This window comes from Falco peregrinus, chromosome 2 (assembly GCF_023634155.1).
Source record: "Falco peregrinus isolate bFalPer1 chromosome 2, bFalPer1.pri, whole genome shotgun sequence".
Classification (NCBI taxonomy): domain Eukaryota; kingdom Metazoa; phylum Chordata; class Aves; order Falconiformes; family Falconidae; genus Falco; species Falco peregrinus.
Genome location: NC_073722.1, coordinates 106325365 through 106341776, shown reverse-complemented (window position 1 = coordinate 106341776; position 16412 = coordinate 106325365). Strand labels below are relative to the sequence as shown.

General features: G+C 49.0%; 1 long non-coding RNA gene across 3 annotated transcripts in view; it reads right to left on the bottom strand.

Moving 5' to 3' along the window:
- Positions 1 to 16412, bottom strand: part of LOC114012984 (uncharacterized) — a 132150-nt gene that overhangs the window by 41248 nt on the left and 74490 nt on the right. Inside the window, exon 1 of one of the 3 annotated variants that reach the window (XR_008745746.1) lies at positions 2851 to 2992. The exons of 1 other annotated variant lie outside the window; for it this stretch is intronic. This is a non-coding gene — a long non-coding RNA (uncharacterized LOC114012984). Of the gene's footprint in view, positions 1 to 2850; positions 2993 to 16412 lie in introns of those variants that run through there. One more of the 3 variants, XR_008745745.1, reaches the window with a different exon arrangement.

The following is a 16412-nucleotide window of genomic DNA, read 5'->3' as shown; positions in this document are numbered from 1 at the left end:
AACTACTCTTATGTGACTGCACCACAACCAAGCCTTTTCTCTTTTATAGGAGTGTATATGAGATCGTAACTATACCCAAAACTTGGATATAATTGAGGAGGGTGGTGTTTTCTTCTGGTATTCTCTTGAGGCTCAGGGATCACTTGTGCCAAAACTAAGATCTCACCTGCACACCTCCTTGTTTCTCCATCTCCCAGTTTGCTCCCTCCACATGAGAGGGTCTTCATTACCTTTCCCAGTGACTTGGCAATGGTGACTCCATTGCCCTGAATCCTTCAGGAGACAGTAAATGTCTTCTGTCCTGCTCAGTGGGTGTATGTGCATGGCTGGGCTGGCGACTATGCACATCTCACAACTCTCCCATGCTCCATGAACCCAGGTCACTGTGTCCTTCCAGGCCCCTCTTCTAACAGGCATGAGAGCCAAGTTCTAAATCCTGCACATTTTCAGGCAAACCACTTCTTTGCCTGTTTCAGCCACAGTCTTGCTATGCATGTGGATAGAACCCCGGTGCTGTGAAGCCAATTAGCGCTATTAAGAGTGCTGCCACTGTTTCAAAAATCATTTGCAATTACAGGTATTTTCTGTCATTATATCTTTAGAGAGTCGAGCAGCAGTTAAGCGGTTAAGTGTAAGAAATCATCTCCCCACACAGCTGACAGAGCTTCCCAGGACTGAGCTCAGAGTTTCAGCCTGAAAATTGGCATTTGCAATCCCTCTCATAATGAGAGGCCATGGGCAGTCTGCCGGAACAATCTCTCACTAAACTGTCCCAAACACAAAGCTGCTCTGGAAAGCAAGAAGCTCTTTAGGAAGGAGTAATTGTTAAGATTTGCAAAATCCATTTTTTTCCATTGGCGCTGCAAATCCATTTTAGAATGTGTAAGTTTGTTCTAGGATTAGATTAATAGGTTTCATGATATATAAACCTTTTCTTCTCTCTCACTCTTCCCTTGACTTTAAGAAACGATCACAGACTTCAGCTCAGACCAGGTTTTAGAAATAATTTCTCAACCACAGCTGTTCAGATATCCCAGCAGGGTTTGGTACATTAGAGGGGAAGATTTCCCACCCGAACATCAAGACACCCCAGCGCCAATCTCTCCTTACAAGCAGGATGCTTGATGGTGAGATATATTAGGCCCAAGCTGGTGCCACCTAGAAAGCACCGTCTAAACTGAAAGCATGTGCCACCTCCAGCAAAAACCCAGCAAAGGAAGTCAAGGACTTGCTTCCAAGCATTTGAAAACAAAGTAACACTGCCACTGGCCCAGACCAGCTGTCTCCAAAGCTGGCTGCCTAGGAAGAATAGCAGAAAAGCACAAACCTGTTATGGTATCATCCAGAATATTTTACAAACTCCAACTGTTTGCAGCTCAGGCACTTCCCGTGCCAGTGATGGCGAGCTTGTGTTCATCGGCCCTTGAGGGATTTGTTCTCTGTGCCCCTGTCTCAGCTGTGCCCTGAGAAAAGCCCTCTCCCCTTAGCTACAGAGGGCCCCAGCATGACTGCCCTCCTCATGCGCATGTCTATGCTTAGTGCCAACAGCCCAGCTGCCCGAGCATCCCTCCTTGCCCAAGCATGCCTCACTACCCTCAGATATCCCAGTGGGATCAAACAAGATGTTAAGACACAAGAGCCACAGCAAATCTTAGTTCACTCTGGGACCTGTACCCAGCAGATCGGTGGAAGCAAATAATTTATCAGACTCCAATAACGGTCCCACTGAGTAGCCCCAAAGACGCTGTCTCAGCTCCACTTTGCTCAGTGTCCGCATCATTCCCAGCTTGGGCTGATGTATTCTTAATTAGCATCTTAATGTGAGGAGCATATGCAATGAAGCATGAAAAGAAAATCCCCATCATTTAAATTCATTAACAGTCATCGAAAGTCTTCAATGCAGAGGTGGAATTATCTCTGAACTCCTTCTGAGAGACCAGCTGTGCTCACTAAACTGTGGTGGATGTCGCTGCACTGGCTTATTTATTTAGCTGCCTCCAGGAGGTTTGCCTCCCTAGATTATTACAGATTGCACCCACCAAATCGCCTGGGTGTCCATGCCACGGTGCACATACAAGTGTAACCAGAGCCACCACCCCAAGCCCAGATACAGAAGCACCAGATACAGAAGGCTGGTAATGGAAACCTTGCCAGTGCAACTCTGCTGAGGATGTTTACTGGTCATGTTTACCACACGGATTACTCTGTCTCCAGTATTTGCTCTTCTCCTTATCCTTGCAACTGGGAATACCTCCAGCAGCTACTGTGTTTAATCTCTCCCCCCAGCAGCTGTCATGGTTGTAAGGCAGTAGATGCAGATGGCACGAGAAAGCCCAGCCTGGCCCATGCCCTGGCAGCAGGGCTGGCAGGAGGGTGTGAGAGCAAGAGTGGGATGTGGCTGCCCAGATGTGCCTGCACCCAGATGTGTCTGAGTGCTCAGAGCTGGGTCCACTCCCTGTGCTCCAGCACAGTGGGATGCATTTGGCTACACAGAGCAAGGGCTGGAGCACGCCCATGAGGTACCATGGGGTTGCCTTCCTGTGGGGAAAAAGCCATGCGAACCCATTCCCAGTATACAAGGTGAGACTGCGTTTGTCCAGCTGTGCAAAATCCACCATGTTAATAAGGCAAGGCTTTTGCACCTACCGGGATCAAAAAGCACTCATTTTTCAACCCCACTATCCCAGCCTTCTGTCCGTTACCTGTTTGCCATCACCACAACGAGGGTATAGTGGTTGCAGACACTTGATTCACCAGACACCCCGCACAGAGTCCCCAAATTCCTGCTCAGAGAACCAACCCCTGAAACTGAGGTCACAGGTCTTGTCACCCATCGGAGGAGATACTGACCTGGGCTCAGTCTTCCCATGTAGGGTCCTCCTGACACAGGTGAGGAGCTGGTCAGATGTAAGATGGGAGTAGAAGACAGGAGAAGCTTGTGCCAGCAAAACTTGCACTACTGAGCATCCCCTGCGTTCCTCTGTGGTTTGCCTGCCCTGAGTGTTTTGCTGGAGGAAAATTACCAGAACCAGAGAGGCAAAGAAATCAGAATAAGCTGCTCCAGAGCAATTACAGTGAAGGTCTCATTTACAGAGAAAACCTGATTTAATGCAAAATGGGCTTATAACCTGGTGTGAACTACTTTGTTTTAGGGCATTTGAAACTTGAATTTCTTTTGCTCAATTAGGCACTGGTTTTATAAGCCAAACCCAAATTTACCATTAAAAAAGAATAAAACATCCTCACAGAAGTTTGAGCAAGTGCAAATAAACTGGATCCAGATCCTATTTGCATTGAGTCCATGCCACTTTCTGAGTTCCCGAGGTGGAACTATCTGTGGAAGGAGGCAGCAACCAACCCAATAAATCCAGAAAGCCTGTGGGAATGTCAAATTGTCCACAGGCATATATTCTTGGAGGTCAGTTTTCATATGTGGGTTACAATCTCTATTTGGTTTGTGTGGCAAGGATTTGGTAGTGGGGGCCTACAGGGGTGGCTTATGTGGGAAGATGCCAGAAGCTGCCCCTATGTCCAGTGGAGCCCATGCCAGCCGGCTCCTGGATGGACACACCGCTGGCTGAGGCTGAGCCCAGCAGGGATGGTGGCAGCGCCTCTGGGGTAATGTATTTAAGACAGGGGAAAAAACCCTGTGCGACTGCAGCTGGAGAGGAGTGAGACTATGTGAGAGCACAGCCCTGCAGCCCCCAGGCCAGGGCAGTGGGGCCAGGGGGCTCCAGACCCCGGAGCAGACATTCCCCCCAGCCCGTGGGCAGCCCCCGGCCAGGCAGGCTGTGCCCCTGGGCCATGGAGCCCACGGGGGAGCAGATCCCCACCCCCCCTGCAGCCCAGGCAGGACCCCACGCCGGGGCAGGGGGTGCCCGAAGGAGCCGTGACCCACGGGGAGCCCGCACAGGGGCAGCTCCTGGCAGGGCCCACGGCCCGTGGGGAGAGGAGCCCGGGCTGGGGCAGGGCTGGGGACCCTGCGGAGACCCACGCTGTGGCTGGCTGTGCCTGGGGGGCTGCACCCTGCGGGAGGGCCCCACGCTGGAGCAGGCGCAGAGTGTAAGTTGTCCTGCCTTCTGAGGAGGAAGGAGCAGCAGAGACAGCGCGTAATGAACTGACCGCAGCCCCCACTCCCCATCCCCTGCGCTGCTGGGGTGGAGGAGGTAGAGGAAATTAGGAGTGAAGCTAAGGGAGCAGTGGGGGGAAGATGTTTTAAGATTTAGTTTTTATTTCTCATTACCCTACTCTGATTTGATTGGTAATAATTTGAACTAATTTCCCCGAGTTGAGTCTGTTTTGCCCATGACGATAACTGGTGAGTGATCTCTCCCTGCCCTTGTCTTGACCCACGAGCCTTCTGTTATACTTTCTGCCCCCTTGCCCAGCTGAGGAGGCGTGTGAAAGAGCAGCTTTGGTGGGCTTGGTGGGCACGTGGCATCCAGCCAGGGCCAATCCACCACACAATCATATCATCCTTCTAGTGACAGAGCTGCAGGAGGAATGACAGGAGTGTTTGAAGAACGCAATGATCTGAGATTCTTTCAGCCATCTTTAATAAAGGATAGAAAGGGCTTTTTCTTCTCTATGCCAGAAGATCTTTTATTCCCAGAACAGGAAAAAAAAATAATTTCCATTCAAAACACTACTTTAAGATTACATTTGCCTCAACTTTTAAAATATCTTAAAAAGTGAGGAAAATAAGTGTAAAACAAAAGAAACAGAAATCTGTTTTATTTTGGATTACACAGACTCTTCTATTTCATCTCAAAGGCTTTGTGAAGGTGGAGAGGGCTCGCGTGCATGAGCTCCTTTATGGCAAGAGAAAAGCTGAAAATCTTTCTATTTTGGGCCACTCCGAAAAAGAAATCTCATTTTGCATTTTTTCTGGTTAGGCAGTAAAATAAAAAAGCAATTATTCATGCAGTTCTCATTAACCATCCATTTACAAGTTGTTTATAAGTGATTAGTCAATCTTAGACGCATGTCCTAGACAGGAGCAGCATGTGTTTATTAAAGCCCTCAGTGGAAGGTGTTGAAGACAGTTATAAGCTGTGGCTGAAAAGAATCAGCTAAACCCTTTAGCTATTGATTAGTGATTTAGCCAGCCCGTATTCATTACAATATCTCTTTGTGGTGTACTAATGAGCAGTTATGAATAGACCTGTAATCTAAAGCTGAGCTCTTAAATGGCAAACTTGGGTCCAGCTCTGAACTACTGATGAATTTTAGCTTGACCTTGCCTGAATCCCACGCCTGGGGTTGCTCCTGTAGATCAGGCAATTTTTCTCTAGGCCTCCTTGGAGAAAGCTTTAAGAGTATTTTTCATCCAGGACCATATCCAATTGACTTCCCGGGGATGGAGCCATCATGCTATTTCCCATTGAGGTGGCTTTAGTAAAATTATCTGGCAGCCCTCAGTACTGATTGCACAGCCCTGACCTGAGAGCAAGCGTATGAAAGGACCAGATTCTGCTCAATAAAAATGGGAGGATTTACTCCAGAAACTAATTCAGTCCAGTAATTGTATTCTTCTCTCTCCTACTCTCTTGCCCTCCTTTTTTTTTCCTTTCCTAATAAAATAACTAAATGACAAGGACTGAATTCTGCAGTAGGAAATTTTTCAACCTATGCCTCCTCCCAGGATAATCTATTATCTTCACAAATTACTGCAGACAGTTCTTTATTGTTTAAAACCTTTTATCCAAATAAATGCATAAACCTTTAGGAAGGGAAAGAGGGTGGAGGAGATGAAGGGAACAAGAATTTTAAATGAAAACCTCCTTCCTTCATTGACTATTGTATGCCAAAAAGATGAAAATAAGATTAAAAAAAAAAAAAAAAGACTGAAAGAAGAGGGAAGGAATGAGCCCAGGAGAACAGAAACTGGTGATCTGCAATGGATTCCATTAAAGTCTTTCCCCTTTAAATATTACAAGTGTTTGTTCTCTGCAGCCTGATAAATATCTCGCTGTGTTGAGATTGAAAATTGATAAGCCATGCAACATCAATCTCTTTCAGATTCACAGCCTCCCTGCAAACTCATCACTTTGGGATGGGCACCAGTTTAATTAGCTGTTGGGGTAATGCCATGTTGGGCAGCTACCTAACAGCCTGAAAGCATTTCCAGTGTTCTGCTACATTAGGCCCCTTTGGGCAGATATTTCACATACACCCAAACACAAACAGGAATGCGAGAGGCCAAACAAGCGAGCAGCCTCCTCTCCCTTCCCTGCCTGACACACTTTATTATCCTCGTTTCAGTATTAACTCGCTGCTGGCGGGTAAGACATGGCTGGGAGACGGCAAGGGCAGAAGGATGCTCAGACAGGATGCTTAGGAAAGGAAGGGCAGAGGGCCAGGGAAATTGTCCCAGTCTGAGGGCAGGCACCTGCCTTCTGGTGGCACAAGCAGAATCGTGCCGTGGGGCGATATTTTTGCAACACTCACCCACCGCTTTCTGCCTCTGAGGGCAGAGCGAGGAGCACGGCAGCTGCCATCCTATCCCACTGCCCCGTCTCCCCAGCTCAGACAAGCACGTATGCATTCATAGCTATGTGCAGCAGAGTGAGACCGAGACACAAGCTTCAAGATTTTGCTGTCCCACCAGTGAGCCAAATCTTAATGCCCTGCTATCCCTGTGGGTCCCCTGTTGTACCCAGCTCAGTGTCAGCACACCGAGTGGGTGAGGGTTTGTCAGTGTGAGGACATATCTTGGCTCAGCACGGACCTGACTGCCCCTTTCTGGGGACCTGGCTAAAGGAACCTCTTCAAAGCCATCCAGCGGGAACTGAACCCCACACGCCCCCTTGGAGACTGTCCTGGGGATGTTCATTGAAAAGCAGCCTGAGGGCTGGTGGCAAACCACTGTCAAGTCCTTGGCTTGAATGATGGAGTTTCTCGCATCACCTCTTCCCACACAGTGAGGACCAACTCAGCCCGATTTGGTCACCCCAGCTATTGCTATAGCAACTCAGGGCTCCCTTGGGCTTGCTGGGAATCACACCCGATTTCTCCTCCTCTTCTTCCTCCTCCACCTCCTCCTCCTCTGCCCCCAGACCCAGATAGGGCCACTGCCACAGAATCAGTCTGTTCCTCCCCTGCCACAGCAAGCAGGTGAACTGGGGCTGTCACTATTCTACCTAGCTTTTGGGAGGCGAGCACGGCTCTTGAGTGGGAGGAAATGACTCGGAGCCATACACAATGAAGATGTTGCCCGGGAGAGCAACTCCTCTTGTCGAGCTCCGGCGACTATCAGAGAAACCTCGTTCACTCTAACAAAGCACAGCTAATGTTCTGTTTATTACTGTCACTGCTGCATTTGGACTGTCAGGAGATGAAGAAATATCCCCAGAATTAACAGCAACATAACAGAGGGAGAAGAGCCAGGGGAGAGGTTAAGGCAAGTGCTGTTATCTAAGAAACAGGCTCATAAACCCTCTTCACTGCAAACGGCTTGTACTTAGATAGCAGCACCCCTCCTGGTACCCGAGAGGGGAACTGTGGCTTCTCCTCTCTGCTGCAGCACCTGAACACACAGCAGGTTGGGCGCAAGGCACCAGGGGAGAATCAGGCTTCTTCCTCCCCCCACCTTTGCCTTCATGCCTTCATGAGCTAATGCTCAGACCATGAAAATATGTCTAGTCCTATGAAGAGCATTAACATTAAGTCCCTGAAGTCTTGAGTAGTCTTTGTATACGTACAGTGCTTACCATGAGAAGCCACACTTCAAGTTATTGCTTTCAGGTGGCCTGGTCACAGGGAGAGGATGAAATTCATTAGCACCCAACGCCAGATTGTAAACTCTCAGCAAAAGAAATTAAAGACTGGACAGAAGGAAGCCCATCACACTAAAGGCTGAATCTCTGAGCTGAGGAATCCAGAAGGCACTTAAATGCAGGGGACACTGGGGGAAAGCAGAAAGGGTCAAAATGGATGAAGAACTGAAAAGCTCAGGAAGATGATACTGGGAAAACCTTCATTTTTGCTGGCTGAGGCATGATGTGCCCTCCAGAGAGGGGCTTGTCTGGTTACAAGCAGTGGGAGCATATAGAGCAGGGAGGATAAGCTCAGTCAAGCATACAAGATCTTAAATAAAATAAACCCAGTGTTGCTCACAGATCTGGAGCTCTCAAGTCTCCAAGCTTTGGATGAAGACCTTTCCAGTGGCCAGCAAGGCACCTCCACTTATTTTGGAGAGGGCTTGAAGAAGCACAGGTTGAGTGTGCTGCTTGACCACCGCACATCCTTGCTAGGTGGAAAAAACTCCATGTCCCTTAGTGGGTCTCACAGTCATCCAGCCTCTGTTTGCCAGAATCCTGCAGAGCTGGTGCTGCCTTGGCCTTTCACATCTGGGAGAAAAGCCATGAAGCTTTCACAGCCTCTCCTCGCAGTTCATGACCCTGCGATGCTGTGAGAGGGCTATGAGACATGCTGTGTGATCAGTCCTGTTAGTGTGACGTACTGTGCTCAGTCCTTTGTGGGGTCCCTGCAGCAGCAGGAATGCAAGTCCAAGCTATAGGAAGCACCAGGGCTTGGTGTATTATTGCTTCCAAAGGGACCTGAATATGAACAGGAATGAAACAGACTGGAAGGGAGCTGCAGGGTGTCTGTCCGTATCTTTACATACAACAAACAGTGGAAAGTAGTTTGCAGCGCTGAGTTCATTGAGCTGTCATTTGCATTTGGCACCAAAATGAATTTCCTTTTCAACATCTCCCAACCAAGAGCTTCTCACCTGCACAGGTTATTTTCTTGTTCATGCTTTTGTTTTATCTAGAAAACCAAGCAACACCACCATGGACATGGAGTTGCTCCATGCAAACTCTGCTGAGCAGACTGGCAGGGGAGGAAGGCAACACACTCTCTGCCGAAACACATGCTGCTCTTTGATCAACCAAAGACCACAGTGAATCCCAGTCCACCCTGCATCCCCTCAGGTCTCCTGGCAATGTGTCCCAGCACAGGCCAGAAGTGACACACGAACAAGTAGCTCCTGTCCATCCCCAAAGGGTACACCACTTCCAAACTGCCTCTCACTTAACACATTTCACAAAAACCTGTGCAAAGCAAAGCACTCGCCACACCCCCGACACAGCTCCCACAGTGGAATCAGCTTGGGGCCACGCTTCACTAATCCTCTGCAAATATGTTTCAATTTGTTTTTAAAGCGCCTCCAAGGAAGGAGCTGTCAGATGAGAGTACCTCAGTGCAGGGCAAGTCACACCTTTCTCCTAGCCAGGGCATTCACACAAGCCCTGCAGCAAACAAAGTGGCCCTGGCACTGTGCCTGCACCCACACAGCACCCCCTGACAAGAGCCATGGATTACATTGTTTACTGGCCTCCTTCCACCAAGGGGGATCTGGCCCCATGGTGGAGGTAGCACAGGAAAACCATTTCCAGATCTCACAGTATCAATCCATAGTGTCACAGACCAATCTGGAGATGGGAGGACAGCTTCAGGCGTGTCCCACTTGGAAGAGAGACCATTCCCAGCACATGCTGCCTCACAGCCAATCTCAGCAGCTGCCCTTCTCGCCCTCCCCAAGAACTCTAGATGATAATCCCAACCATGGTCCCTGACCATGCCCACCTCAGGACTCCCTGACGAGCAAGCAATTTTCCTTCTGCACCTCCATCACGGAGCCTGTGACAGGGTGGGAACAAGGCAGCACAAGCAATGTTTGGTGGTAGCCGCACCAGGACGGCCTTTCCAACATTTTCATGCCCACACATAAGCAATTTCAATCTCACTTGCTGCCTGTCGTGTTGGAGAGCTGCAGCCTGCTCCCCAGGCCCCTCTGCACCAGCTGCAGTCTGGTGGAATAGAAATGACCGATTAAGCTCGTGGCATTTGGCTTGGCAAAGCCAGAAGGAAAAGCACATCCTGTTACCCAGAGTGAAACACAATAGCACGGAAAGGTAAAATCTCCTGCTTGCCCAGCTATCCAGCAGACTTCCAGGAGTGCTAAAACACCCTTGCAGATACAGTGCTCCTTTGGCCAGGGCAGTATGAAGAAGAGACGTCTCCAGAGTAAAACACCTCTGACAGCTAGCCCCCCCAGCCCCTACTCCATAGGTTGCCCTTCAGGCAGAGGTGGGTTGGATGTGATGGTTACACAGGTCCTTGCACATGGCCAGCCTGTGTGTGCACTCTTGCTCAGCACATGCAAGGGGGACACGCCAGAAGAAGCAGGTTTATGCACGGGTGGTGCGTTGAAAATGCCCTCCATACAGCAGAAACCTACAAGAATGGGTAGTGTCTGCCTCTGCAATGCCGAGTCAGGTTCTCCACCGGGCCACCCATGTCCCAGACACATGACTTTGCTCCCTCAAACACTGGTCTTGCTCTCCCTTCCACAGATGCCACATCTTTTGCACACTGGCTCACTGCCCCATGGACCAGCCAGCCACATGCAGGAGGCCAGTGCTTGGAGCTGTCATCGCGCAAAGGGGCTCACTCGCCCCTTCTCCTAAGGCCATGCAGATGCCTTCTGAAACTCAAAGGCTGCTTCTAGCTCTAAGCCCCCACCCCAGCTCGCATTAGTGTAGCAGTGATAGCCACATCTGTGTAATGCTCCCAACCCTGGGAACTTAACTGGGATCCTCCTAATTGCAGTTCTCATTGTCCTGAAGATGGGGAGACTGAAGCACTGCTCCCATGTTAAAAGCAGGCAGCTGAATCCTTTAATTCTCTGGCATTCCTGACCCCTCTGGCTAATTGAATTCACCTAGAAGTGGTGAAGGCTTACATGGAAATTTGGAATCTCCAGAAATGCAAGGGTTATTGTGTGAGGAGGTGACTGGTGTGTCCTCTACCCTTTACTTTAACCGCTATTGCTTTGCATTAATATTACTGCTGGCTAAGAAGCAGCCACAGCATCTGCTCTGCCTTGTCCCCTGTGGAGGTGGAGGACCCCAGCATGGGGCCAAGAGCTGGAACTGACCCACCAAAATCCAGCAGAATCTCATTTGCAAGATGGTCCTTTGGATCATCGCTGGCACTGCAATGCTGCCAGCATCTCCTGACATGGCACATCAATGTGGGTTGAGCCCATGTGGAAGGACACGGCCAGGAATGGCCCCCAGGTCAGCGCCATGAGGAAACGTTCTCTGAATGCCACCTCGCTGGGAGGGTGAGCTGCGCTGTCAGAACAATGCAATTAGCCACTTAATTCTTAATGTTAATTAACTTTTGCTTGCTCTAGCACCTTTGTCAAGGTATTGCCCTGCTCTCTGGGGTGCTCTTGGGAAAGCAATTATATGCTAGTTACTTTGCAATTAATTACAGCTTTAAGAAGGCTGTGGGAGGGCACCTCTTCCTGTTTGATCTTGTAAATGCTTCATTAAAGGCCCAACAAGGAATAGAGTATTTTTGTAGTTTTGCTCACCTGGCACCCCCATCCTTCTCCCCTTTGAAGAGGCAGTGGTGGTAGATATTTATACTTTGTTTTAGAAAAGAAGAAAGAAGGATCAAGACTAATGGAGTTCATTTGGTATGGACACCACACAACACCTCTGTTGCTTTCCCCTGACTACACAGGCTGCTAAAATTAACCCTGAGAGTCTCTAATATTAATAGGGAAGGACGGATGACACTTTCCTAATGAAACAGCTTTTCAGTAGAAAGGCTTCAAAGGAAACCAAACTTTTCACAGTGTCTGCAAACCTGGGAAATTACTTGTGGTCCAAAACCTGAAGAGTATTTTGACTGAGACATCTGAGTTCAAACACTGACCACATTCAGTCACCCGGTAAAAGCTTTTAAGCCAAGAAATTGAAACTTTAGGGTTTACCACCGATAAGTATTTAATGAAGATGCTGAGGTTTTGATTTTTTTTTTTAATTAAGCCATTGGAAAAAATAATCCTGTTAGAATTTTCTCAGAGAAAGTGCCATTTTTAAAGCCTGTTCTACTGAAGAGATGCAGTTGAATTATACAATAGCTCCTTTGTTTTCTGCATTCTCACCCAGTTTCACAGTGAATTGAGCAACTGCCGCCAAAGAATGTGTTAAATGAATAATCGACACGGCTGTGTTTTCTGCAGCAAGGAGCAGAATCTGACCTCTTGTACACGACATACCCTCTGAGTGAAGCACCACAATGAAAGATAGCCATGGTGGGTGGGAAGAGGAGCTGCCAGGTGCAGATATCCCTAGTTCAAAGCCATATCTCCATGGGCCAGTGACCCTTGTCTAAAGCAATCCGCTGGCAGGGTGTCCTGGTGTTAATCATGTCCTTGACTCCAGCTGTGCTGCGTCAGTCAAAGAACGGGCCAATCTGGCCAACAGCCGGGGACCCCTTGCCAAGAGGGCCTTCATCCTGTCCTCGCTAGCCCTTGCACAGCTGCCTTCTTCCCTTCCTTCGGCCGAGCACCGATGCAGGGAGCATGTCAGCCATACAGTGGGCTTCTCCTCTCCAGCTGGCACTCCTGCTCAGAGGAGCTCTGCCTTTCTCTATGAGCATCCTCTCAGGGAGGGGGGAACACAGCAGCTCAGATAAACTTCTTGCTTGGATTATTTTGGATACTGCTGGCAGCTGGAGTGTGTCGGAGGTGCTATGAAGCCTAGCAATGAAGTGAGGGAGGCAAAGAGGAAAGAACAGATGAGAAGAGGAAGAAAAGAGTCTATTTACGCAGGGCTGTCTTTGCTGTTTCTGCATCTCTTAGTTTATCTACCGATGCTGAAAAATTTAGCCTTTGTTATGCTAATATTGCTCTTGTCAGCACAAATGGCACGGCTGATCCCACCCTTCCCACCGCCAGCTCCCAACGGCGTCTTCTCACTTGAGCGGAAGCACCAAGTCAGCAGAACAGACGGCGGGGCCATCGCTACCCACACAGCCTGCAACTGCAGGGACTTTTTGTCTGGTATTACAGCTTCCTGCTTTCTTCTTCTCCCTTTGAATCAATACAGGGAAAAAAGAAAGGAGTTGAAAGGAAGGTGTACACATGCTGGGCAAGGCTTGGAGTTAGCTTGGTGCTGAAGCATTGCCCAGTCCTTATGGGCAGTGTTGGCTGACCTGCCCTGATGGGTTGGAAGGGGAGGATGCTCACCCCAGGCATCATCCAACAGGGTGCAGGGTCTGTTTGGGCTGTCAGCTCCACAGGACTGTGTGAGGCTGTACAGAAATGACCCCACACACTTGCACAGAAATGCTCCACACAAACACAGCAAACCCTCCACACCAAACCACAGCAGAGCACCTGGCTGGAAAGGGATGTGTCTGCGCAGCTCTGCCCACCACCCTCTTGCCCCGACGGTGAAACATTTCTAGCTACTCTCCCAAAGGTCTGAGGTGGAGCCCGCTTTCAACCTTCATTAGCAATCTTGTTAATTTACCCAGCTTCTCCCCTCTGTCATGGTGGCACAGGTCCATTCAGAGCTAGCTGCTGACTGCAAGAGACAGATCTAATGCTGCGTTGGATAATTCAGCCCAATAGGAAGCAGACACCATGAACTAGCCCAGCAGTCTGATAATGCAGACAGTGCCTGGACTGACTGAGAGGGCCATGACTGCCTCCTCCTGCTGCCCCCTCCCAGTGCTCCTTCCCCACCAGGGCTGTGTGTGCCAGGGAAGCCTGTATGCCCAGTGCCTGCATGGTGAGGATAAATGGGAGCCGTCATTCACCAGGGCTATCAATCTGCCAAGCTGCATCAAATCTGCTATAAAAGACATTTGAAAAGAAAATTGACATTTTGGTTTATAGCGCTGCAATTTAACAAAGGGGGAATGAGGGCTGGAGGACCCATGCTTCTTCACACGGCTGCTCTGATGAGCAGTGTGGGACTTGTCTTGCTCCCAGCCCCAAATGAAGTCCTCCTACTTTGGAGACCAGTGTCCACCAGGACTCCAGGGATGAAGGTCACGCTTTGGACATAAAGGTTATCCCCAGCATGGGCTCAGCAGAAGCTCAAGGCACTGCAGCAGCATTAAGCAGAGCTGAACCCACCGCTCTGCTGATGGCCAGCAGCTCTGGGTCTGTCCCACGAACCAAAACCTGTGTCTTGCCCCAGGGCCAGGCACGTCTCATCCTACAGCAACTCATTTGGTGAGCAGTAACGTGGTGGAGATGATTTTCCCACTGCCTGGACCCAGCAGAGGTGGAGATGCTGAGTGAGCCTTTTCCATCACTTAGGACAATCAAACACCTTGCTCGCAAGTGGGTTCTCCAGTGTCTAATAAAGGTTGAGCACACCTGCAGCCTGTCCCTCAGCAGCAATACTAACACAGCCACTTACCTCCTCCTCCACCTGCTTCCATGAACTGTGCAGAACCTGAAAATGTTGGTGACCTGCCGAGGTGCACAGCACTGTGTGGGAGGGGACTGCAGGCAAACAGATGCTCCTTATTAAAACAGAGAGCTCCTCCCTTCTACCCCTCCTGCCTCCATCCTCCTCACCCTGACCAAGGACAGCCCATGTACTTGGACTGACCCTGATGCATTACACCATTTTTATAGAGGGGGAGTCCCTAAGTGGCATGTCCCTATAAATACTGATAAGCCATAAAGTCTGGGATTTATGGAGTGCCTTTCAATGAGACACTGCCATGTACTTTATAGGCACGGATGAACGAAGCCGTGCAGTGCCCCACAAAATACAGCAGTCTTTGCCTGATACAGAGGAAACTGAGGGACACAGGAAGGCAGCAGTTCCATCCACAGCTAGCCAGGAATGGGCCTGCCAGGAGCACCCACATCCTCCTCTGAGCTCCTGTATTGAGCTGCAACCTCAACTGCCATCAGCGACATGGGGGATGACACGTTACAGGCCAAACCTGCACTGCTTTTCTCTGCCTTACCACCCAGTGGTGTATGGTGCCCCAGAGCAGTCCCCCTCCATGCTGCTGCCCCACTGCAGACAGTTACTTCAAGAGATCCTTCCACATCTCATTTCATGAGCTTTTATTCCTACTCTTCAGCTCTTAATTTCTCTCTCCTTTGTCTATTAATTAATTCTACAAAGCACTTTGGGATACATTTATTATGAATGACACAGTAGCAAATAATCTCTCCAGTTTTATTACTGTGTGACTACAGCAGATCGCCGGCTGATTGATGGCTACTTATCTGAGCAGGAGAGTGACCAGCAGCCAACGTGCATTAACCCCTCACTTATGAGGATGTAGGTCATGTCAAGGAGTCACGGCAGTTTAATGGAAATCTGGGCACCATCCAAGAGGACTGGAACGGAGTGTTCTCAGCAATTTGCTTCTTTTCAGTTCCTAATGTATCCTGGGAATGGGGCTCACAGACTTGTTGCAGAGAGGATCATTGGGCACGTAGGGCACTGCCTCCTTAACCCATTGGGCACTGGGCTTCCTGCCTCTGGCGCTGGGCTCTCCATGTGCAACTTTTAGAACTGAAAAAGCTGAAAACACTGCACAGCTGAAACAGAGGGATTTCTCCTGGCTTGGCATAGTAGATGCTGTCAGGCAGGGAGAAGGCAATGTTTGCAGAAACCAAATCAAATATGGGATGAGCAGGAGCAGAAGAACAAGGGTGGGTGAGACAGCTCTGTCTAGGATTAAAATAGCAGAACTGAGAAAGATGCACACACTTCTGCAGTTCCAGTTCCCTCCCAGTTACCATGCCCTCATCCTCCACATATGCCCACCGTCCAACAGCACTGAGACTGGCAGCAGACACCTTGCCAAAAACTGCTAGATATGCAGGGGTTCAGGTGATGCTTTGAGCTGCAAAGTCCTGCTGGGGCTGAAACCATCTCTGGTGTGCTCAGAAGCAGGAATGTTGACACCTGAGAAACTCCAATGCTGAAAACTAGGTTCCAGGTAGCTCCAGGGTTGAAAAAATAATTGAGAGTGATTTATAGGCTCTAAATTTTTAACTTTGTCATCTGAAATGGAAACCAAGTGCCTCTGTCCTCCAGCAGATCTAATTCATGGTCTCCTGTACCTCAGCTCTCCATCTATTCAATGAATAATGATACTTCACGGATGTGCAAAGAGGGAAGATGTGCTGAAGAAGCTGAGGGGCTCAGATGCAAATTTTGTAAGTCCAGTAATTACCTCATGGGAATGAAGACACCACATTCTTGCCTTAACCACGAGAGATTGAGATGGGAAGCAAGGAAGGCCCCAACGCTGAAAGAAAAAGTTCCATCAGCACAGAAAAAAATGAAGCCAAATGATCATCATCTTGATGGCAAATCTAATTAGACTTGTTGCTGATAGTTTCCTTTTATTTCCTCCAGCACTTTTTCAGGCAGAGGGACAGATGTCAAGACCAGCCTCTTAAATATCATTACCAAAGCAAGCATGGATATCGGGGAGCAAAAACTGTTTATGTTCTTGCTATTTAATGGCATAAAACAATACTCTTTACAGCAACTATTAGCTGGCTAATGGCATCCCATCATTCCTCATATCAGTTAAGTGACAGATGGAGC